General features: G+C 37.7%; 1 long non-coding RNA gene across 1 annotated transcript in view; it reads right to left on the reverse strand.

The window, feature by feature from the left end:
• Positions 1-21902, reverse strand: part of LOC107973840 (uncharacterized) — a 55924-nt gene extending 34022 nt beyond the window's left edge. Inside the window, exon 1 of the long non-coding RNA XR_001716328.3 lies at positions 18830-21902. This is a non-coding gene — a long non-coding RNA (uncharacterized LOC107973840). The remainder of the gene's footprint in view (positions 1-18829) is intronic.
• Positions 21903-23577: the final 1675 nt, after the last annotated feature.

Genomic DNA, 23577 nt, shown 5'->3' on the forward strand with positions numbered 1-23577 from the left:
AGGAAAATATATTGAGCCAGATTAGTAACATTCTAATAGAAAATGTGGCATTTTGAATGAGGAAAACTACTTCAGTGAAAAAATTTGGTAAGATGCCCACAATGAGCAAAGAATCTTAAAATGCAAGAGATTCTCCAGTGGAAAATGGCCTAATCTTTATGAACTAACTGCTACACAAAAGGCAAAAAGTCAACACAAAAATTGACATTTAAAAAATCTATTCGCCAATAATATTTTGCAAAGATATTATACACACATGCACGCACACACACACACACACACACACACACAGTAAAGGAAATATAACTGATGAATGATGCTGAACTACTTTTGTAGCTGTTTAACAGTTACAATCTTGGAGTCTATGTATGCACAAAAACACCAAGTAACCAAATGATTTAGTTAGACATTAAGCAAAGAAAGTCAGTGAAACTTGCTGTATGATCTGAACAACTATTTGGGCACCCAGGCAAAGAGGTAAATTCACCACTTATATATAAATAAAAAAGACAGGGTCAGTAATATGCTTGTTGTGATGCAGATTAGGGAAGGGTAAAAAATGTCTTAAATGAACACTTCAATTCTGGTATATGATTACAAAACTAAAATCCCTGCAGTATACACAAATACAATTGCCTAACTTCAAAGTCCCAGGAAGCACCCACAAGGAAAAGACACACTCTGATTTTAATGTCTTCCTGATCCCCTCAAATGGCCTAATATGTATAATATTGAAAGTCAATTCTGTAGCTTCTCAAGGGTTAAATTCTTTGTTGCAAATAACTCTAAAAAAGTATCCCAGTAAGAATCAGGCTTAGACTAGTTCAGCAAGAGGAACCGTTCCATAATGAGGCTTGGCCTGGACCAGTCCCAGGAGAATTAATTTTGTGCCGTAGAACACCTAGATAAATTAGTTTTGCTTTAAATATCGAGTCCTAAAAGAGTTAAAAGAGGGAGAATATCAATCAATAATTTTTAGATTAACTACTTTGTATATGACAAAACAAAATTAACTTTGGCATTATAACCACTTTCTTTCGCATTTCTGATAAGCCCCAAGTTTAAAATAAGTAATTAGAGATTTAAAAACCAACCAAATATGTGCCTTTGTTTCTTGTTACAAAATACTAATTCACTGCCTAGTTTGTAAAAAAAAAAAATTACTCATACATTTTGCAAAGTTACAAATATTGTTATTTTTATTAAAATAATCACACCTGAGAATTAAGAATTCAGAAAATATGTAGACAAATTCCTGTAGGGTTTTTTTTCATGGAATTGCTAAAGGAATTAAGCTTTAAAATTAAGTGAAAAATAATATTTCAGTTAACAAAGTTAGGTTCTTGAAATTATATTTTCATTGATTAATTCCTTCCAATGTCTACCCATTACTTCTCTTTTATAAAATTGATTTCTATTGAAACATTTGTGCAGAATTAAAATCATACCTACAAATGATAACAAATTTAACCTAAAACTCCCTTGTGTTTTAAAGGCTTTTTCTGGTTAAATGCCTACCACAAAGGCAAATACAAAATTCATTTCCATAAGAGATGAAATCAGGCTTTTAACCTAGCCAATTGCCCATATAAACAATCTTCAATATTATTTGGTCATCATTTGGTAATTAAAATGGAAAATCACAACCATGCTGAATTTACTCCAGGTGCCAAAAAAGTTATTTAGCAGATAACTAGAGATAGAGAAAATGTCTCTTTAACAGATTCTTTTAAGAATACATCTACAAGAAGCATCTGGCTTTCAGTCATAAAAACGAGAAGCAGTTGAACAGTGGCACCCAGAGGTGAAAAGTATATTGCTTCTAGAGATGTATATTGTTAACTACAATCTGTTTTTTAGTCATCCTTTTTTTCACTTCCAGATTTGTTTCTAGTATCATACCAGAAATCATTTTTTCTTTGTTGCATATTGAAATACCATATTTTAATAAATAGAAATAAATGTTTCGTTTTAGAAAAAGTACTTTATTAAATTGCATGTCAATTTCCCTCCTTCAAAACAATAAACCAACTGAACACCAGGCAAAATACCTTCCATAGTTGAATATCATGTTCACTCATCTACTTCTAGCCTACCAAAATTATTAGCAAAGATATTTTTAAGAAATACCTCTGTGACTACTACACAATTTCCATATACTCCAAGCTACATTTGTGCTAAAGATGTTTTTGTTGGACCATCGCGTATCCCTGAAGAGATAAACCTGGGGAGATTTTTAGAATTCCATACTGAACCCCCTCCCATTATTATGAGAGCAGAGGATGGAAATGGGAATAAGAATGCTGGACAAAAGAAAAGGGAATAAAAATACTTTTTTTATAATTCCACAGGAAGTTTAAAAATAACAAAATCTATTTTGACCAAAATCAAAACGCGCCTGCCGATTTTAATTAAAGCAGCTCTATACCTTTGAACCAGCCAACAAGCAGCTGCGGTAAGCATTTGGCTGGCTCTGAGTTCCTAAGCTAAACTGCAGAAAAACGCCTCCTCCTGGATCTAATCACCTTCGGGCGCCTCAAATAAACCTTAGCGTGTGGGGCCAGCACAGGTCAGTTTTTTAAGAGCCTCCGTAGAACAGGGTCTTATTTTTGTTCCTGAGCTGAAATGCACACATGCACTTAGCAGAGAAGGTTTGCCTAATCTATCACCGGTTTTCGTCTGTTTCTGGGTTTCCATTACCTTTTGTCAGACGTTTTCTCCAAGATCCTCGCTGCTTTCTTTTTAATCACCTAAGAAGCAACATTGATGTGACAAGCTCCAGAAAAAGGCTCGTCCTTTCTTATCTGCATCTTCAGCCTAATGATGAGGAATGGGTTCCATAAACTTGAAAAAGGCAGGAAAATGCTGCCAAAGTCATTATCCACTACTTTAAATTGGAAAGAAAAAAGCTGTCCCTTTTTAGAAGAATGGTAATAACGTATAAAATAATTGTACAAAGCCTACAGCGTTTCATATAAGAAAGGAAATTGCCCAATGCAATTTAAAAGAAAAACAAAATACCTTCATTTCCCGCTATCTGAAATCTACATCAGAATGTACCCTCGATTTTGCATATGAAGCAGAGTGCTCAATTGCCTGCCAGAAATGAGAGCGAATTATGCCTGCACTCAAGTTAATATTGAAATAATCTCCCTCTTTTTGATACCTTCCTCTCGTCCCTTTTTCCCCTTCCGTACATTGCAGTGTCATTGCCTAAATCAATCTTTGGGCATTAAGGGTAGCTTCTGGGGAGCTTCTCAGTCGCCAGCCTGCTACTTGTCGGGGGCATCGGCTATGAACTGCAGCTGGATGGATGCCTGTCTGCCTGCTCGTCTTTAAGTCTCACGAAGCAAAACCGCAGGCTTTCTCGTACTCAAAACCACACCATCATTGTCCATATTCGGGTATTTCATTACAGTAACAGTTTGAAGGACACCAGGCTTAGAGCCTTTTGGAGCAGACGGTAGGGAAGCTGCTCCACATGGATCATATTGATCTCTCCAACCACTCCTCGAACATCCACAGCTGTTCCAAGATTTGCGCCCAGCGGAGACGAGACGCGGCAGTAGACCTGGGCGCCACCTAGTGGATTCTATTGACCTGGAGGAGTCGTCAACGCGTGGTGAGGTATATAAGCTTCAGGGAACAATCCCTACAGCCAACCTAGAAAATACTAACTATAGTCGAAGCAATAGGGAAGGAGTCTTATCTTTAAAAAAAAAAAAAAAAAAGTAACAAGAAGATGACAAAAGAAGCAAATGATTCAAATGACTGACAGGAATTTCAAGAGTGGTTTTTCAATATAAATTTCACATCTCTGAAATGTCAAAGTGCTTTATTATTTATATCTTTATTAAGAAAAGGAAAATATAGAAAGTTTATTTTGCCAAAATATTACCACTTTTCTTTAATCTGCCAGATTGGTCACATTTTGCCTTAATAAGTTTATAATTCAGTAAGCCAATCCAAATGGAACTGAATTTTTATTTTTCCTACCATCTAATAAATATGAGTCTTAAGAAAAGCTGTTTATAAAATATTCCACCAATTATGTCTCCCTTCTTCACCCATTCCATTCACAGTTTCCATTCCTATTATCCCCCAAAAGAGGTCGTACTCATTTTTCCTTCTATTCTTTACATACACACATTTTCTGGAAGAAAGAACTTCAATTTTCTTCGTGGCAAAGTTGTGGCTATTACCTCGTTTGAGATCAAATTCAAAATACAATTCCTAGAAAGTTGTACCTTCAATTGATCCACATTCTGCAATCACTTCCTACTTTATGTTTTCAAATATATTTTATTTAACATTGCCACTTGATCATAATTTTCTAATTGTCTTACCTCCACAAATTGTACTTTTGTCTGATCCACAACCTCTGCCTCAGAAGAGGAGCCTATTAAATGTTGAATAAATAGCTATAACATAAGCAGATAACTATCTCTAACAAGATTTGTTAATAAATACTCTGGTTATTCTACCCTTTGGATGAGCTAAATATATCAACAACAACTAACATTTATTGAGGTTTTTTACTTGATGGCCACAATGGCCCTATTAAAATAGATACTACTATTATCCTTATTTTATAATAGAGGAAAGCTACTTCTAGAAGGTTAAGAAATTCACCACATTGACGTGGGCAGTAAGAAGTGGAATTGAAATTTGAACCTGGTCTTTCTGACTCCAGAGCCTATACCCTGAACTTCTATACTACACTGTGTCTATCTTATATGTTGTTATTAAAATATATGATACACTATGATCTTATTACTGGTTGTATTATATTTTGATGATTCACTTTATAAAAGTAAATATTTCTAGTTTTATCCCCTGCAAAATAAGTTATTTTAGATAGTTGCTAAAATTATTCAAGTTGTTAATATTTTTTACCATGTTTGGTCTTTAAAGAATGAACTTACTATAATCAAAAGATTTGCACAAAGGAAGGAAAAGAAATTACTTTACTGATCAAAGGACCGATGCAGGAAAATATGCAAGCTGACTGCATTTCGCTAAGATTGCAACAATGAAGTGGAAGAGCTAGGGGAAATGGGAGATCTGGTAATAACTGTTTCTTTGTTTTTTCAGTTCACCTGACCTATTTAAACATTTTAATTTAGAAATGCTCCTCAGACTTCTCAGGTTTGGTCTCATGAGTAAGCAAATCAGGAACCCACAGGAACCACTTGTCAGGTTTCATTTCAAGGGAATTGGAAAGGGATCCTGACCTCCTAAAATATTTAAAGATGTTTAAAATCACATTCTTAGACCTTCTTGAACAGAAAAATGAACTTTTAAAAAAAGAGACAACATCGGTCACAATTGTTCAACACTAGAAATAACCCACAAGTCCCTAAAGAATAAAATAGCATGGCAAATAACATGGTAAATTCATGTAAGGAAATATTATTCAGCATTGAAAATGAATGCACTAATGCCACACTCAACATGGATGAATCGCAAAATACAATTTTGAGCAAAAGCAGCAAGACACAGAAGAATACAAATGATTCCACTTACATAAAGTGCCAAAACTGGTTCTGTATTTCACAATAAAAATGCAAAAAGAAGTACATCCAATGGTCATTTCAAAATGCATCCAGAAAAAAAAATAATAAGCTGTGCCCATCATTTATGTTTTGGTGAAAATAAGTCTACTAGCTCCATGATTGCAGTCTTGAGAGGGAAGGAGAGAAGAGCAAAGCATGAAGACTGTAAATTCTAGAAGAGAGTAGTGGTGAGACTGTGAGCTCTGGAATCACACTGACCTGGATTTGAACTAGAGCCCTGCCATTTACTGACTGTGGATCTTGGGCTGGGGTATAAATCTCTCAAGCTCTTTTTTCCCCACCTAGAAAATAAAGATCACAGTGGGCCCAACATCATAGGGTCATTTTGAGGCTTACAGCATGCACTAATTTTCACTAATTGTCCAATAAGTGTTTTTTTTCTTTCCCGAGATTGGAAGTAGAGGAGGAAATCAGCACAGGGAGTAGCAAAGGAAAACACTGGGCACTCACTGTGTTTCCTTCCCACTCACCCTTGGGTCACTCCTCCACCCCATGGGCTTCTCTGTGAACCACTAACACTTGCTTCTCTAGCAAGAGTCACCAGAGATCTTGTTATTCAACCCAATGAATATCTTTTCTCTACATCATTTGATACTATTTACTTTTTCTTCCTCCTTGAAACTTTTCTTCTCATTTTCTTTGATAACCTGGGCTGTCCCCTTCTCACTAAAACCCCCATCATTGCCCACTATCAGGCCCTTGTCACTTTCCTCCTGTCTGCAACAGCCTCCTAACTGGTTTTCTCCAGCATGGCCCCTTTCCAACCCTCTCTCCACACTGCAGCCAGTGCATTTGTCCTAACATGTGGATCTCACCATGCCTCTTCCCCACAGCCTTATAGCAACCTCTATCTTGTTCAGCCATGGAAGATCTAGTCTTTCTATCTGTCTGTCTTCGGGCTCATCAATTACTGCACTAACCTACCCACTCTCATTTGGACCTTCTTGGCTTTCTACCACCTGTTTTCTCTACCTGGAATCTTGACCATATTACCTGCCTCACATAATGAACTTTAAAACTCAGGACAGGTCTCCCTCCCACCCACCATGCACCTCTTTCTACATTATATACCTTCCTTTGTAATCAGTACAATCTATGATCATTCTTGAACCTCTGCACTATTTACCCATGGATGGTCTACATACTCAAAAGACTGCCAACTCTGTAAAGGCAGGCACCTTTCCTACTGATCTTTCTATACCACCACCCAACAGAGTGGCCAAAAAAAACCTAGTTAAGTAAATTAATGAGTCAAGCAAATAATCAATGCTTACTTCACAGTTTTACAGAACTATCATCGCATCTCCTCTACTATAACTTCCTCATCTACTTCTACAGGAGAAAAGGGGTTATGTATCATATCCTTGTCTCTTAAACTCTGTCTTCTAACATTTATTGGTTATTTATTGCCATCATTATTATATTTTTCCACATCATATTTAACTAATCAAAAATTTTACAGGTATTTTAAACCTCTTGATCTTGTTCAATATGCTGTATGGGTAATTGGATAGCCATGAATCCAAATACTAACTTTACCACTGACTAACTCTGAGACCTTGAGTAAGTTACTCAACTCTGTTTCCGTTTTCCCACCTGTAAAATGAGGGTAAAAATTCCTAACCAACGGCTTTCTTGTGAAGTTAAATGAACTAAAATGAGGTTAATGTACATAAAGCATTTAGCACATTGCCTAGCACAAATAAGAATGCAGAAATAGTATCTACTAGTATTAATGCACAACTAAGGTTTGTTTTGCAGAGCATAATTTGTTAATCATTCATTATAGTGCTCTGTACTTTTCAAAACTAAGGGTCACCTTGGTTTTAAGAGTAAGGCCTCGGCCAGGCGCGGTGGCTCACGCCTGTAATCCCAGCACTTTGGGAGGCCGAGGCAGGTGGATCACCTGAGGTCAGGAGTTCGAGACCAGCCTGGCCAACATGGTGAAACCCCATCTCTACTAAAAACATAAAAAAATTAGCCGGGCATGGTAGTGAGCACCTGTAATCCCAGCTACTTGGGAAGCTGAGGCAGGAGAATTGCTTGGGCCCAAGAGATGGAGGTTGCAGTGAGCCAACATGGTCCCACTGCACTCCAGCCTGGGTGATGGAGTGAGAGTCCATCTCAAAAAAAAAAAAAAAGAGTAAGGCCTCAATAACTATATTCAAGTATGTATTTTTTCCCAAAAGGAAAAACTTTAAAACGTATGCTTTTATAAAACATATGCATATATATATATACATATGCTGCATAACTACCTTGCTTATTTCATAAGTGAAAAATATTAAATTAAATGAAAATATAGATTCCACTCAGTAAATGATAGCATTTTCATCGTGCAATCTACATACTATTTTAAATGCATGTAAATCATATGTTATTCATTCATGAAACATGCTTCAAGTATATAATGTAAAAAATTCAGTTAAAACTTTTCCTTTTCCTATTTTCTGTGCTTAATATCTCAATCTGAATCTTATTAAAGTTTAAATGGTGGTTTTGAAGAAGGCAATAAGAACAGAAAAATATTCAACCTGAGGAAGCTGACTGAAAGGAAAGAACAGAAAAACAGAAATGAAGGAAACAGAATCAATTAAATAGAACTATATGAGGACATTTGTATGGCCATTGTAAATAAGAAGGCAAGATCTCTGGAAGATATATCTGACATTTAATATATATTATAGGTATAGTATATATTTGTATTTTTAAAAATCACCATATCCTTCACTAATCTAAAAGTGAGGGATCTGTTTGCTTTATCTACAAAACTTACTTTCCCCTTTCCCAATTGCCACTCCCCAGAAAAGAAACAACAAATGTGAGCTATTTTATTCAAAAAGGAGAATCTCATGACAATAGGATTATTATGACAAGCATTTTCCACACTTTATTCTTCATGCCCAGAATGACATTAGTAAGATAAGACATTTTAAAAGTCAATAGCACTTATTTTGAAGTTTAAACTATCATGTTAAAAAAAAAAGTCATTTCCTTAAACAGGAAATGTATTAATAATGGCACAAAAGACAGTACAAGTCATTCTATAGAGTACAGTGCTTCCCTTCAAAAAGAAAATAATATCCTTATTCTCAAAGGGTAGTAACTCTTTAATGTAGTTGTTTTAAAAAAAATCCAGGGGGGGAAATTTTATCACCCTTCATCTCACATTCATATATATTTTGCTGAGTTCTGATCATTTGAAAAACTAATGTATTTCACTAAAGATTTAAATTGAGACTATCTGAAACTTAAAATTGCATCAATATAATCTAGTTGTCACCAAATAAGTTTTATCTGCTTTCTACATATATTACTTATTTTTATACCAACATTTGCAAAACTATTTTTGCAACTGACCCAGTCTGTTAAGCATCATCGTACCCCAGAAAGCTTTGCAAAGAATGAATTATTGGGGCTGCCCTGTCTATGGGGTAGCCATTCTTTCATTCCTTTTCTTTCCTAATAAACTTGCTTTCACTTTAAAGATTAAAAAAGAGTGAATTATTAAAATAGTACATTTTTGCAGACTCCTAAAGTTTTTAAATTTACTTATGGAACAGAGATTTAAGATAAAAATATTTTTAGCATTGTTTAATTTGTATTTTATTTGCTATAACTTCAGATTAGATGGTATTGGGGGGAAAACTATCAAGCAATGTAATTATACATGGGTTCAAAGTCCTAAGAGGTTACCAACCCCTCAGTATATTTTATTTCCTATTAGCTAAAAACATAGAACTTTACATTTTGGTTCAATTCACTGCCTAACTCATTTCACCAACAGGTCTGACTTTCCCATCTCTTCTTTTTCTTTCTTTTTTTTTTTTTTTTTTTTCTTTTTTGAGACAGAGTCCTGCTCTGGTCACCCAGGCTGGAATGCAGTGGTGCAATCCAGGCTCACTGCAACCTCTCTGCCTCCCAGCCTCAAGTGATCCTCCCACATCAGCCCCGCAAGTTGCTGGGACTAAAGGTGCACAGCACCACAACAAACTAAATTTTTTTTATTTTTATATTTTTTGTAGAGATGGGGTTTTGCCATGTTGCCCAGGTTGGTCTCAAATTCCTAGACTCAAGTGATCCACCCACCTCAGCCTCCCTAAGCACTGAGCCACCATGCCCATTCTTATCTCAATAAAATTTCCTCATTTGATTAGAAAGGAAAACTTTTGGCTGAGCACGCTGGCTCACACCTATAATCCCAGCACTTTGGGAGGCCGAGGCGGGAGGATCACATGAGGTCAGGAGTTCAAGAACAGCCTGGCTAAGATGGCAAAACCCTGTCTCTACTAAAAATAAAAATACGGGCATGGTGTCGCATGCCTGTAATCCCAGCTACTTGGGAGGCTGAGGCAGAAGAGTCACTTGAACTTGGGAGGCAGAGGTTGCAGTGATCCAAGATCATGCCATTGCACTCCAGCCTAGGCAACAAGAGTGAGACTTCGTCTCAAAAAATAAAATAAAATAGAAAGAAAGGAAAACTTTTCCCGGAGTTTATCCTAGTGACTGAAGTGTATCAATTTTAGGTACTTTTGTGTGATGAGCAGCTGCGAGGTCAATCAAAGGCACTGTCAAATCCATACTGAAATATAATAAACTAAGTTTAGTCTGTCTACTTCATAAAAATTTATAAAAACACATCAAAATTCATTAGCTAACAGATTTCCTAAAGCAAATAAAGGCTTGTATGGATGACTGCCTGTGTAGATTGATTCAATTCACTGAGTCATCAGCATGTTTATAAGTGAATGGTTACCTGAAGATGGATAAGCCAATGGAAGTCTCTTATTTTCTAGTTCAGGATATAAGGAGGACTCTGGAAACAAATCTTCTAAAATGGGACTCCCAAGTCTCTAAAATTGTTGCTTTGCTTTTGAATGATCATTCTCAGGATCCAGGATGTAGATTATTACTTTGAAGATAGCTTTTTACTAAAAACTAGTTTGAGGAATGATTTAGAAATGCTTTTCTTTTTTTTTTTTTTTTTTTTTTTGAGACAGGGCCTTGCTCTTTCACCCAGGCTGGAGTGCAGTGGCATGATCACAGCTCACTGAAACTTCCTAGACTCAAGTGATCTTTCCACCTCAGCCTGCCGAGTACCTGGGACCACAGGGACATGCCAGCAAACTCAGCTAATTTATTAATTATTTGTAGAGATGGGGTGTTGCTATGTTACCCAAGCTGGTCTTGAACTCCTGGGCTCAAGTGATCCTCTCACCTTGGCCTCTCAAACTGCTGGGATTAGATTATAGGCATGAGCCAGCTTTTTGTTGTTGTTGTTGTTTGCTTGCTTGTTTGTGTTTGTTTCTAGAGATGGGGTCTCACTGTTGCCCAGGCTGGTCTCAAACTCCTGGACTAAATTCTGTCACAGCCTCCCAAAGCATTGGGACTACAGGCGTGAGCCACCTCACCCAGCCTAGAATTGTTTATTCTAAATATCTCCTTTTTAAAGCAAAGAAGATCAGTCTGGGTTTAGTAGCAGAAACAGTAAAAATGAAATTTTTACTTTCTCATAAAGCTGGAAGTTGCATAAATACATTAACATGAAAAGGCACATCTTTTTTATGTGAATTATCTGAAAATGTAATTTTAACCAAGAGCTGAGCAAAGGAAAACATGAAAACATCAAATCCACTTATCTAATAGGCTGGATTCATTTGAGCTGGGGCAAAGGAGGAGGTGTTTAATCATTCTATTAAGCTGATTTAGTAGAAGTCTCAAAATATGCCCAGAGTGGCAGGGCACCATGGCTCACGCCTGTCATCCCAGCACTTTGGGAGGCCGATGTGGGTGGATCACCTGAGGTCAGGAGTTCGAGACCAGCCTGGCCAAGATGGTGAAACCCCGTCTCTACGAAAAATACAAAAATTAGCCAGGCATGGTGGCAGGCACCTGTAATCCCAGCTACTCTGGAGGCCGAGCAGGAGAATCACTTGAACCGGGGAGGCAGAGGTTTCAGTGAGCCAAGATCGTGCCACTGCACTCCATCCTGGACAACAGAGCAAGACTCTGTCTCAAAAGAAAAAAAAAAAATGCTCGGAGTGCTGAGTGGGTATAAGAATGACTCACCTGGCTGGGCGCAGTGGCTCACACCTGTAATCCCAGCACTTTGGGAGGCCAAGGAGGGCGGATCACAAGGTCAGGAGTTCGAGACCAGCCTGGCCAATATGGTGAAACCCTGTCTCTACTAAAAATAGAAAAATTAGCCGGGTGTGGTGGTGGGTGCCTGTAGTCCCAGCTACTCAGGAGGCTGAGGCAGGAAAATCGCTTGAACCCGGGTGGCAGAGCTTGCAGTGAGCCAATATCATGCCACTGCACTCCAGCCTGGGCGACAGAGCGAGATTCTGTCTCAAAAAAAAAAAAAGAATGACTCACCCTGCCACCATTTCTTGAGCTGTTTGGTGAGCAAAGGTGCCTACTGCTTTGTCTGGTATGATATGAGGGGGATTTAAGGAGTGCAGAAGTTCTTCATCCATTCAAAGACAAACAGAAGAAAAAAAAAATTCTGTCCCAAAATAGCTTCCTTACTAATGGTATGAAATTTCACCATTTATTAAAGTAAGTAAAAGAGCAAGACTAGGCCGAGCATGGTGGCTCATGCCTGTAATCCCAACACATTGGGAGGCCAAGGTGGGAGGATTGCTTGACTCCAGGAGTTAGAGACCAGCCTGGGAAACACAGCAAGACCCCATCTCTACAAAAAATTTAAAAATTAGCCAGGCATGGTGGCATGTGCCTGTAGTCCCAGCTACTTGTGAAGCTGAGGCGGGAGGATAGCTTGAGCTTGGGAGGTTGAGGCCGCAATGAGCCATGATCACGCCATTGCATTCCAGCCTGGGCTAAAGAGAGAGACCCTGCTTCAAAAAACAACAACAACAACAACAACAACAAAAAAGTCTATATATTCTAGGGGAACAGAGGACAAACTGGTAAAACTGTTTCACAGTTCTATCCCCACCCTGGTACAAAGGCTGATAAATAAATACCTGTCAAATGAACACATTTCCATTTGTTGCTTTTCTCTGTCAAATCTCCTTCCAGCCCATAAATGCTATTCAAAGACATTATTGAAAAGCTAAGGGAAAACATCAGAGTAAAGTGCCCTTACTTTTTTGGAATAATGGAGATAAAGGCAAATTTCCAATTTGTAACAATATTTTGGCTGGCCTGGCTACAATCTATTAAATGAAAAGGAGAGAATAAGTGTTCTAATACATGAATTTGGTTACTTAATAATGGAATACATTCTTTATCATCAAAATTTTGTGAGCCAAAATTCAGTGGCTGGCAGTGGGTCCTCGTTTTTACAAATTCCTATAAATCCTAATTCTAATCTTATTTCATTGAACAATTGGGGTGGGAGAGCTGGGTTAACTGGAAAAAAAAACCTAGCATGTAGACTTTCACTAGCCCTTCTGTATTTTCAGATTTTGTAGTAATCATATTTATTATTGGAATTGAACATTGATACGTTAGAGAAGAACAAATGATTCTGCAGACCTAATGTTAATATTTATGAAAATTCTTACATGAATAAAGTTTCACTCCCCCATCCCAGGAGCCTGTGAGCCTGTGTTAATTTGCACAGTTTGTAACCTAAAGTCTGAATAAGGCATATTGGAATAAGTCAAATGGAGAGCTGTGCACTGTCTTATCATGCCAACTATTAGATTACCTTTTAAAAAGAGAAAAAATATATGGCAGGTTTCATTTCCACACTTCAAAGATAAGGCAATAGTGTTATGTGAAATTCAGGAAGGAAAATTGTTTAGTTGCATCTTTGCTAACAATTTGGAAGTATCCATTGTATTACTTCTGTAATGTTATTGAGCTAGTTTTATTAAGGCAAATTTATAGCAATGTTAGAAATTAATACCACTCTTATTTCCTCCACTGCCTGACTTTATTGAATGCCATGGGGCATATTAATCAGTAAAGCCAAGTAGTGCATGAAATAAAATTATAAATTAACCTGTAACATGAATGTAAAAGGGGCTTAATAAAATAGAAATAAATAACACTTTAATGATAATCAACCTGCCCTGTCTGAGCCAAGCAAAAATTGTGATAATGCCAAACACAGAGTCTAAAGAGCCCTATATATTTATACGAAGTTAGATGGAAGCACACATTGACGTGGAAGTCGAAGATGGTAATTTTGGCTACATAAGCCAGAAATGGTGTGTTACTTGAAACATGGTACTATTAGTTCAACAGATAAACAAATGGACTGCATTAGGTAACTGTTCTAAGTTCCCGCTTTTTGTCAAATGGTTTAGAAGGAACTGTCTTATTGGGTTTCCTCCCGACTCCAATGGTACTTTTTAAAGTATACTATATGGTTTTAAAATGTATTGATATAAACTATTTTCTTGAAACATTTTTAAAATATTATATTTTACTAAAATTATTTAAATCTCTTCTCTGTAATTAGGGCCCCCTTTTGCTTCACATTATTGTCCCTTTTCTCTTTCTCTCTGGATCAAATAGAATACGGCATTAATATATCATATCTGCAAACTGTAAAACTTTTTAGAGAAAGAAAGACATTACTAAACAACACTCACACATAACTGGTTGACTCTCTATTTTTCTCAAAAAAGTGCTTTATGAGTGCATAATTGAGTCAACTATGGTACCACAGTGTAAGACACCTACAAAAGGAAATTCAGTGCTAATTTAAAACAAGTAGCCATAGAATGACAATTTCTTTCTTTTTTTTTTTTTTTTTTTTGAGACAGAGTTTCACTCTTGTTGCCCAGGCTGGAGTGCAGTAGTGTGATCTCAGCCCACTGCAACCTCTGTCTCCCAAGTTCAGGCAATTCTCCTGCCTCAGCCTCCCGAGTAGCTGGGATTCCAAGTGCCTGCCACCATGCCCAGCTAATTTTTTGTATTTTTGGTAGAGACGGGGTTTCACCATGTTGGCCAGGTTGGTCTTGATCTCCTGACCTTAGGTGATCCACCCACCTCAGCCTTCCAAAGTGCTAGGATTACAGGCATGAGCCACTGTGCCCGGCCTAATTTCAACTACTCATAGAAACACTGAAACAGACCTAAACTTTCCATCTTATCTCTAAATCTACATTTATATATGCCATCAAAGGGAGATCGTGGTGGGGGAGAGACTTATTATGTCTTTATTATGTTATTTTGAATAATAAGCATTTAGAATAAATTATGCTCCCCAAATGTAAGATGTTATTACCAATACTCATGGAAAGAAAAGACCCATAAAGCTGGGTATTCTCCTGGATTTTAGCATTGACTATATTAGTCAAGGAAGGTGACATAAAAACATTTTATATCATATTCTAAAATTATGTGGAGAGTGACTTTTAAATTAGATCTTCTTTATTTTGCTTTCTAATGATGTTGCTAAATCAACTGAATTAAATCTTCAAGGACCCTGTACCCTGGCACCAAATCAATCTTCCTGGAATGTAATTCCTATTATATCTCCCTCTAAAACCCTCCCTGGCTCCCACTGCCTCTAGAATAAAGTCCTAACTGCTTAGCTGCACATCAGAACTTCACAGATAGCCCACTGCTCCTCTGTATATACCCAAGGTTCCTATATCTTAGTCTCACTAGGACCCCTTTCCAATACTACCCCTTTGCTTATGATCTTCTTTCTACCTGAAGTATCTTTCCCTCTCACAACTACACATCCCATCCACTACCATCCCCATAAAGTTCTTCTCAACCTTCAAGTCCTCTTCAAATGCTATTCCTCCCTAAGGTTTTCTGATCACCCCAAGATTGCATTTTTTAATTTCAAAATGGAAAGAACCAGAAATGTCGATCCACAGAATTGTTGATCCATCATAGAATTTTAAACCTTACACTATTTTGGCAAAAAAGAAAAAAAATAATTATTCTCAATTTTTTTTTTTGAGGTAGAGTCTCGCTCTGTCTGGCCCAGGCTGGAGTACAGTGGTGCAAATCTCGGCTCACTGAAGTTTCTGCCTCCCCGGTTCAAGTGATTCTCCTGTCTCAGCCTCCCAAGTAGCTGGAACTACAGGCGTCTGCCACCATGCCTGGCTAATTTTTGTATTTTTACAATACAAAATATATAAAATGTATGCTCAGAGATGTTACTATGGTTTATTTAGGGAGCAAAATGTAATTGAGATTGTCTGAATTATTTTACGGTACTGAAAACCTACTGACCCAAGGACCTCATCAAGCATAAGAAAACAATATTAAACGCCACTGGGCTTCTGCGTTTTATTAGCTTTAAAATGGAAAACTAAGTCTGGCTCATATTAGAATACCCAGTGATTGCAGTAGAACCTCTCCTCACTATCACAATCTTAAAAACATATCAGATGGTACATTTTAACATCTCTTTACTTCAGAAAACAAAAAGCTGCCGCTGGAAATGCCAGAAAACAGCTGCAGAGATTACACAGGGATTTTAGCTTATTTTATTTTTTGAGAAATAATGAAATGTGAAACAGGATTTCTCTCTAGTTCAAAAAACAGGGAAAAGAACTCTTACTGCCAAGTTCTTGTCTTCTCAATTATTGTTAGTGGTATCCTGATCATTTCATATAATTAAAGAATAAAAATTGACCCTCTGTGACTTAAAACTACAACAGTCTAGCACATGGTGATTGCCCATGTTCTAAACATGTATGTTATACATGTACACAGATTATAAATATCTATGTTATAAACGTAAAACAACGACTATAATAATTGTTATTATAATAATCCAGCCAGAGAAACTGCAGACCATAAAACAGTATGGGCTCCCCCTGCTGTTTCTACTGCTAAACTTAACTAACATTTCCGGTTGCCAGGGCTTGGTGCCCTGATTTTAAGGCTGATTCATAAACAAAGGGTAAATAAAACAAAATTAAAATACCACTAGGTCAATAAATCAGCGGTTGAGGGGAAGAGGAGAAATGGGAGTGCCAACGCATTTATTGTAATAAGGAAGCGTGAACATGAAGGTAAGTAGTGCTTGGAATTCCAAAAGCTAATGAGTTTCCAAGGAGCATGAAGGCTGTCCTGCCACTGCATTTAGATTAAGAAGTTTTCCAAGTCTGACTTGCTGTGAAACTTTTCCAAATCTAAAAATCATGTAATGCCCTTGGGCAAACTGGATATGGTGCTGCCATCTCCAATCTCTGCAAGTGCGACATGTAAACCGGCCCCAGCCCAACAGGGCACACTAAGGAGATTATTTTGGAGAAACCGTAATGACATTGAACAGGAGGCTAGCTTAACACCTTGCCCAAGTGAGATTCCCAAGCCTCCTCCGTGATGGCTGCTTGGAGTTCTGTAGGCTAATGAGGGGAACCATCTGTAGTACTTTGCCGGCACATGTGTCCCCCTCATACTGGGCCAATGTCTCCTGAGGAGAGGGTCTGTCGAGGGTTCCAGCATCGCTCTGCGAGGGAAGATTGTGCTATTTCACAAGCGTGTAATCTGGAGGCCAAATATTTAATTATTCGCATATACACATTTTAGTATGCCTTGTCTTTTCAAATGTGAATATCAGAATGAATGTGTGAGTTTCCTTATTTGTAAGTTTGTCTTTATGTTGTCACATTCAGGGACATCCTATGATATCCTATGGTTATTTCTTTTGCAAAAATCCTATGCACTATTTCGAATGAAAGGAGGATTTGAATCAAATGAACTACTTATTTGCTGATATCACTATTTCAAAGTCATCAGAGCAATTGCTAAAGAGAAAAATTATAAATATGTTCAGGTATGTTTCCCTTCCTTCCTTCAAATGTGTTCATTGCCATATAGAGTTACTTTCTAATTCTATAATATCAAAAAGTAATAAGAAATTAAATTCAAAAGATAAATCTTAAAATCTTAATGAGTAAATTTCAAATTAAGATGGAATGACATTTCAAAGCATTTACTTGGTAGCATATGGAAAATTATATAAGGATTATAGTAGGCATCAAAATATTTTAAGGCAACCATTAAACAGTTTTAAAGATAGACCTAATTACAAACTCAGCACTTAAAGTAGGTACTTACATACTACAAAGCTGTTTTAAAAGAGTATAAATTATTTTATTTTGCTGTAATTCTCAAAATTTTATGGCAATTCAACTCTAGCATTCACGTGTTTCAATTAATCCACTGTCATTGATAGAGCCTTACTAAAGTTAATTTGCTTTTTCTAAAACAAAAAAAAACAGTAACAATACCCCTTTTCAGGTACTGATTTGAAACTCTTAATTGCATGAGCTCGGCTTCTATATCAAAAGACAGATAAAAGAGACATAGAGGAGACAAGGTCAACTGAAGATTTTTAAGATTTTTAACCAGGGCCTTATTACATATGAAAAGTTATAACATGATTAAAAACAAGGGGGAAATGTCAACATTTTGACTTGGTTGATAACAAGGTTAGGTGAATTTCTTATATCAAATATGCAGGCTTTAGCAAAAGTTTAAAATATGCTCAAAATAGTAGTCTATGTAAATCTCACACACCAACACCATGACCAGCTATTTTACTATCTAATGTCTCACATAGACAAGGTTTTAAATGTTATTTCTCCAACAGCATAGTAATATAAATTAGACTGAGGTAAGACTATGACAATTTCTTCCTTCCTGAAACCTCCTCTTAAATTAGATCTGCCTTCCAAAAATATTATTACAAGAGTCTTGGTTCAGATTATCCTTATTCTCTATAACTGACATAAATATAGATATATGAATGACATTTAAAAAGAAAAGTTCTTCTTTATAACCTTCAGCTTGTTTTCATAATAAATTCCACCGGGAATATTAGTAATAATAATTGATTTTAGCAATAAGTAATAGAGTTATAAACAGCTCCAGCTATTTAGTGAAAGAAATGTCTCAGCTTCAGGTTTTATTTATTAGCATTTGAAGTCCCTCCATAACCCTAGTAAGATCAGTTATGGCTTAATTAAATGAGAAAGATGGCCTGCCAAAGATTCTTTGTTCTTAAAATAAATACTGTATGTTTTCTGTTTTCCTGCAAATCATCACAGCCTATTTCTATTTGAGAATAGATAGGGCTCCAAACCTACGTCTACTTCATACCTCCCAAATAAAGTCTCTTTTGCCTGGAAATTTTATATTTTTTTCATAGTGTACCATCTACAAATACCATCTTAAGAGGTTTCTCCTTTATTAACCATTTGAGAGTTATTCATCTCAGAGTCGTACCAGTGAGGAGGTAACAGAGCCTCTTCACAGTAGAAATATTTGCTACTTAAAAATGAACACAAATTTACACTTACAACATGTCCTCAGTGCTGTGTTTGTGATGAAGTTCCATAGTTATTACGTGTCCTAAGTATATGTTCAAGCATATCTACAAATGAAAAAACAAAACGCTAAAAATTCACTGGCAAAAGATTGAGCTGCTCCATCAACATGGCAGGAATATTTCAAATAAATGATCTCTTCTCAAATCCTTTGGAGAAATGATTGCATTTGTCTGGCCTTTCCTCTCCCTGCCCCTGCCCACCGTTTTTCTCTACTTTCATCTATAATCTCGTCTGCTCCTCTCTGGCCACACTGCAATGATTCCCCCATTATGCTGATGGAAAAAAAATGAGGAGGATGAGGGATAAGGGGAGGCGAGAAGACCGACGCCTTCCCAGATTTGAGAGCGACAGGGCGGCTCCCCTCTCCTACCACTAGCTGGCGCCAGAGCCCTAAAGATGCAGTGATATATTGCGTCATCTCTTACTAATTAACAAAGCTGTTTTCAAACTGATCGTAGTTATTCAAGGGAAACATGAAATAATTTTGACTATGAACATGTAGTAAAGCAGCAGCATCGAGGGTGACATCCCGATGAAAATAACTCCATTTTATGCCTTCAAGCTTTTGTCTTAAAAAAAAAAAAAGGCAGAAAAAAGAAAAAGAAATGCATCCTTAAATAATTCGTGGGTTTTTATTTTACCCAAATAATAAACCAAAGGGAAGTCTTTTTATCCTCTACAAACTATTCACTATATATATAAAACTGTAAAACTTTCCAGTTATATAATGCTCTGTTAACCTAAATAAAGTGCCTTTTTTATTATGCTTTTAGTCTAAGACAGAAATGCCCGACACATCAGGGTCACAGGGAAAGCTACTTTACTGCTTCAGCTCCTAATTCACTCACACACTCCTTCCTCCTAACTAGCTTCAGCTTTCTTCTTCCGACCACAGACTCTCCAAGATTTTGCTTTTCTCATCCTATCCTTCCCTCTTCTTGTACAAGCGAACACTGTCCTTCCAGACTCCTCCATGGCTGCAGAAGCTGTAGGGAGGAGCCCTCGGCCAGCCAGACAAAATGCACGTAATATTGCTCACTTTAGGAAAAGATGGCTCCTGGACAAACGAGCAGCAAACAGTGCGTTTGATTTGACGACATGAATTATCATTATGCAAGTAAGACAGAGTTTAGGTCTGGCTAGAATAAAATCTAAGGTGAAAAATTCAAGCACTGTATGTGCTGCCATAGAAAATGTTATTTTTCATTTGGGAAATTTTCCTACACATGTAGCACATTTTTATCATTAGAAAAATGAAAGACTCTGATTATTTTGGCAAGAGAAAGTACATTCAAACTTCAGTGAAATACTATAATTTTTTAAAAGAAATACTTTATAGTTTGACTTGTGAATATATTAAATGGCTGGGAATACTCATTCAAATCACATGCCCTATTACCCACCCCATGCCCTCATTTCCTCTGGGAGCTGCGGAGGTCTGGCACTTGGAAAAAGAGGAAAAGAAGGAACGGGCTTCTCTGAGCCTTCTTCTGGCTTTCATAGGCAGAAAAATATCAAGCTTTCTTTTCTTCACCCTTACCCTAATTCCTCAAAGAAAGAATGCTAAGCTTTATCTTGGGTGGACTTGCTTTACCCTACACTAAAAATAAGATTGAAACTTGTTTTCTCCCTCTATCAGCCAGATTTCTACATGTGGTTTGTCAAAGGCTGCTCCTGAACTGGTTTTCCCACAGGATATCAGTGAATCATTACCCTTTAATCTCCAAATAAGATCCCAGAAATGAACAAGAGCAGAAAGTGATCTGGAATGCAAATCAATGTTTGTTTTGATGGCCTTTTGGTTTTCTAGTTGAAATCTCCCTTAGAAACTCTTTTATTATGGCACCTGGGTGACTTTGGTCTGGGAGAGAACATTCAGAAAGTGAAAATGAAGTTTGAGGAAGCGTCAAAAATGCTGCATAGCAAACGACGCAGAAGCTCAATGTGTCTGCATTGTAAAGAAAGGTCAGGTTTAATCCTTTGTTATCAGTCGTAATTTTGCTGGTCCCTTTCAGGAGACATCATGACAGGGAAACTACATTAACCACAATTTGGTATGCCCTAATCTTCATGCTAACTACAGTTTTCTTTTGTTACTTACTGGCCTTGACCTTTAGATGGACGGCATCAGGTGCTACTGAAACCAGCAGATCTCTCTCTAAAGCCTAGTGCAGGCCTGAGTCATATGCAGTTTAATTCATATTCCACTCAACATGCCTGTTTTATTTCCAGTGGAAATTGCTCATTTAATTGCACTGTAAGTTTTATGGGGTATGCCCCAGGCTGCGTTCTTTATGCTAGGCATTTCAGTATTTATGGGCATAGCTATACCCAAAACTTCAAACATAAAAGTAAAACCAGCAAAATATGCTCTCCTCCAGTTCCATAAATGCTTTTCACCAGTTTCATTATTTTTTCCAATGAGATTAAATGGGTGTGTTAAACCTGTAACATAGACTATTACTTGGTGTTTCCAGAGCTGCTTTTGTCCTTCATATTCAAATCCAATATAGCCCCCTTTTCCTGCTTCTGAATGAGACTGCAAAGAGCAAGTATGGTCCTTCTGTGTATGGTCTAGCGCCCAGGAACAATAAAGACTTCCTCTGTTGGTAGCCTATAGAATTTTTATCTGTGAGAATAACCTGTAAAAGGTTTTGGTGTTTTTTGTTTTTTAATGAACTGTGCCTGCTTCTAAGTCACACCTACACCCACTAAAACACTGGATTAAAGATCGAATGTGGCCGGGCGCAGTGGCTCATGCCTGTAATCCCAGCACTTTGGGAGGCACAGGCGGGTGGATCACGAGGTCAGGAGATCGAGACCATCCTGGCTAACACAGTGAAACCCCGTCTCTACTAAAAATACAAAAAAATTAGCCCGGCGTGGTAGCGGGCGCCTGTAGTCCCAGCTACTCGGGAGGCTGAGGCAGGAGAATGGCGTGAACCCGGGAGGCGGAGCTTGCAGTGAGCCCAGATGGCGCCACTGCACTCCAGCCTGGGCCACAGAGCGAGACTCCGTCTCAAAAAAAAAAAAAAAAAAAAAAAAAAAAGATCGAATGTGCGTGTTGCAAAATAAATAAATATGTCAGCCTTGTACTGCAGATGGCTCCTGTGTTTTAGGGCAGGAGCAGACAGACATATGATTTTACCTGTAGCAGATCAGAAGGCATTCCCATACTACCCAAATGCAGAAAGGGCTCTACTATGTTTTACTAAACCTATGACTGTTTTTATCTGCTGTTATCCATCCCACTATATGAAATATACGAAAGCATGTTTCCAGGAAATTCCAGAGTTTTAGACAAACGCTTCTTGATAAAAGCCATTAATGGCTTTTTAGACAGTTTAAGTAGAGTGGTACAAACAGAAGCCTCATCACAGGGGTTTCAGAAAAGGAAAACAAAAAGACAATAGGTATAGAACGACTCATTTGTCTATAGATTTGGAAAATGTCATAGGGTCGAGTGAAGATATTTGCCAAATTGAAGGAGGTAAGGACATATTTAGAGCCTCTGGGAAAGATGACAGATCTCAAGGACTAAGATTTGAATGCCAGAACAAAGCAGAATAGAAAAAGACTAGAGTTGTGTTTTCAAAAGAATAGGGAATATTTCGTAGACTTAGAAGGAGCTAGAGGTGGTAGCCTGAACTTTAGGAATAGGAATTCTTAGTGATTTGCCTCCAGTGTAGTAGATGTCAATGACTGAAGGATGACTGAGGATCTTAAGAAAGATGTGGCTTCTTCTTTCTCAGAAAAGCCACAGGGAATGACCCCTGCAAATCCTTCAGAGTATAAGGTGTACACCCAGTGACAGCCTTCCTCACAGGACATAGTTATCACAGCATTGATGTGATCATTCCTATCTTAATTAGGATTCAGTGCAGATGCAATTGGCTGAAAACCCAAAATAACAGTGGCTTAGGTAAGATAGAAATTATAGTCATTATTGGGATTATCCACACATTCTGGTTCTCCTGCTTTTAGGGCAAATAGACTACTTGCCTACCTTTTTGAAGTTAGATATGGTATGTGACTTGCATTAGTCAGCAAAATGGCATGTGTTATTTTCAGCTCCAAGCCTTATCAGTATACAATCCACTACATTCCTTTTGTCTTTGTCAGCAATGGTGGAAGCATTGGTTGACATGGACACTGTCAGCCTGGCTTTCTGAGTACCCACAATGAGCAGAGTCCCCCTGCTGACCAGCAATGGACATGTGGTGTGATCAAGAATAAACTTGCGCTGGGCACGGTGGCTCACGCCTGTAATCCCAGCACTTTGGGAGTCCAAGGCAGGCGGATCACAAGGTCAGGAGTTCGAGACCGGCCTAACCAACATGATGAAACCCCATCTCTACTAAATATACAAAAATTAGCCAGGTGTGGTAGCACGTGCCTGTAATCCCAGCTACTCAGGAGGCTGAGGCAGGACAATCACTTGGAGGAGGTTGCAGTGAGCTGAGATCACACTCCAGCCTGGGCAGCAGAGTGAGACTCCATCTCAAAAAAAAAAATAGAATAAACTTGTTGTTTTGAGTCACGGGTTAAATTTCTTTCTCACACAAAAGTCTGAGTGGTGGTGCTAGGACTGATACAGTGATTCATGGTTTGAGGGACCCAAGGTCCTCTGTCTTGCTGTTCAGCTGTGCATGGCATGCTCATGCTTCATGGTTACAGCACTCAAGCTTTAAGCAGCAGGAAGCAGGAAGGCATGGAGA

Source organism: Pan troglodytes, chromosome 13, assembly GCF_028858775.2.
Source record: "Pan troglodytes isolate AG18354 chromosome 13, NHGRI_mPanTro3-v2.0_pri, whole genome shotgun sequence".
Classification (NCBI taxonomy): domain Eukaryota; kingdom Metazoa; phylum Chordata; class Mammalia; order Primates; family Hominidae; genus Pan; species Pan troglodytes.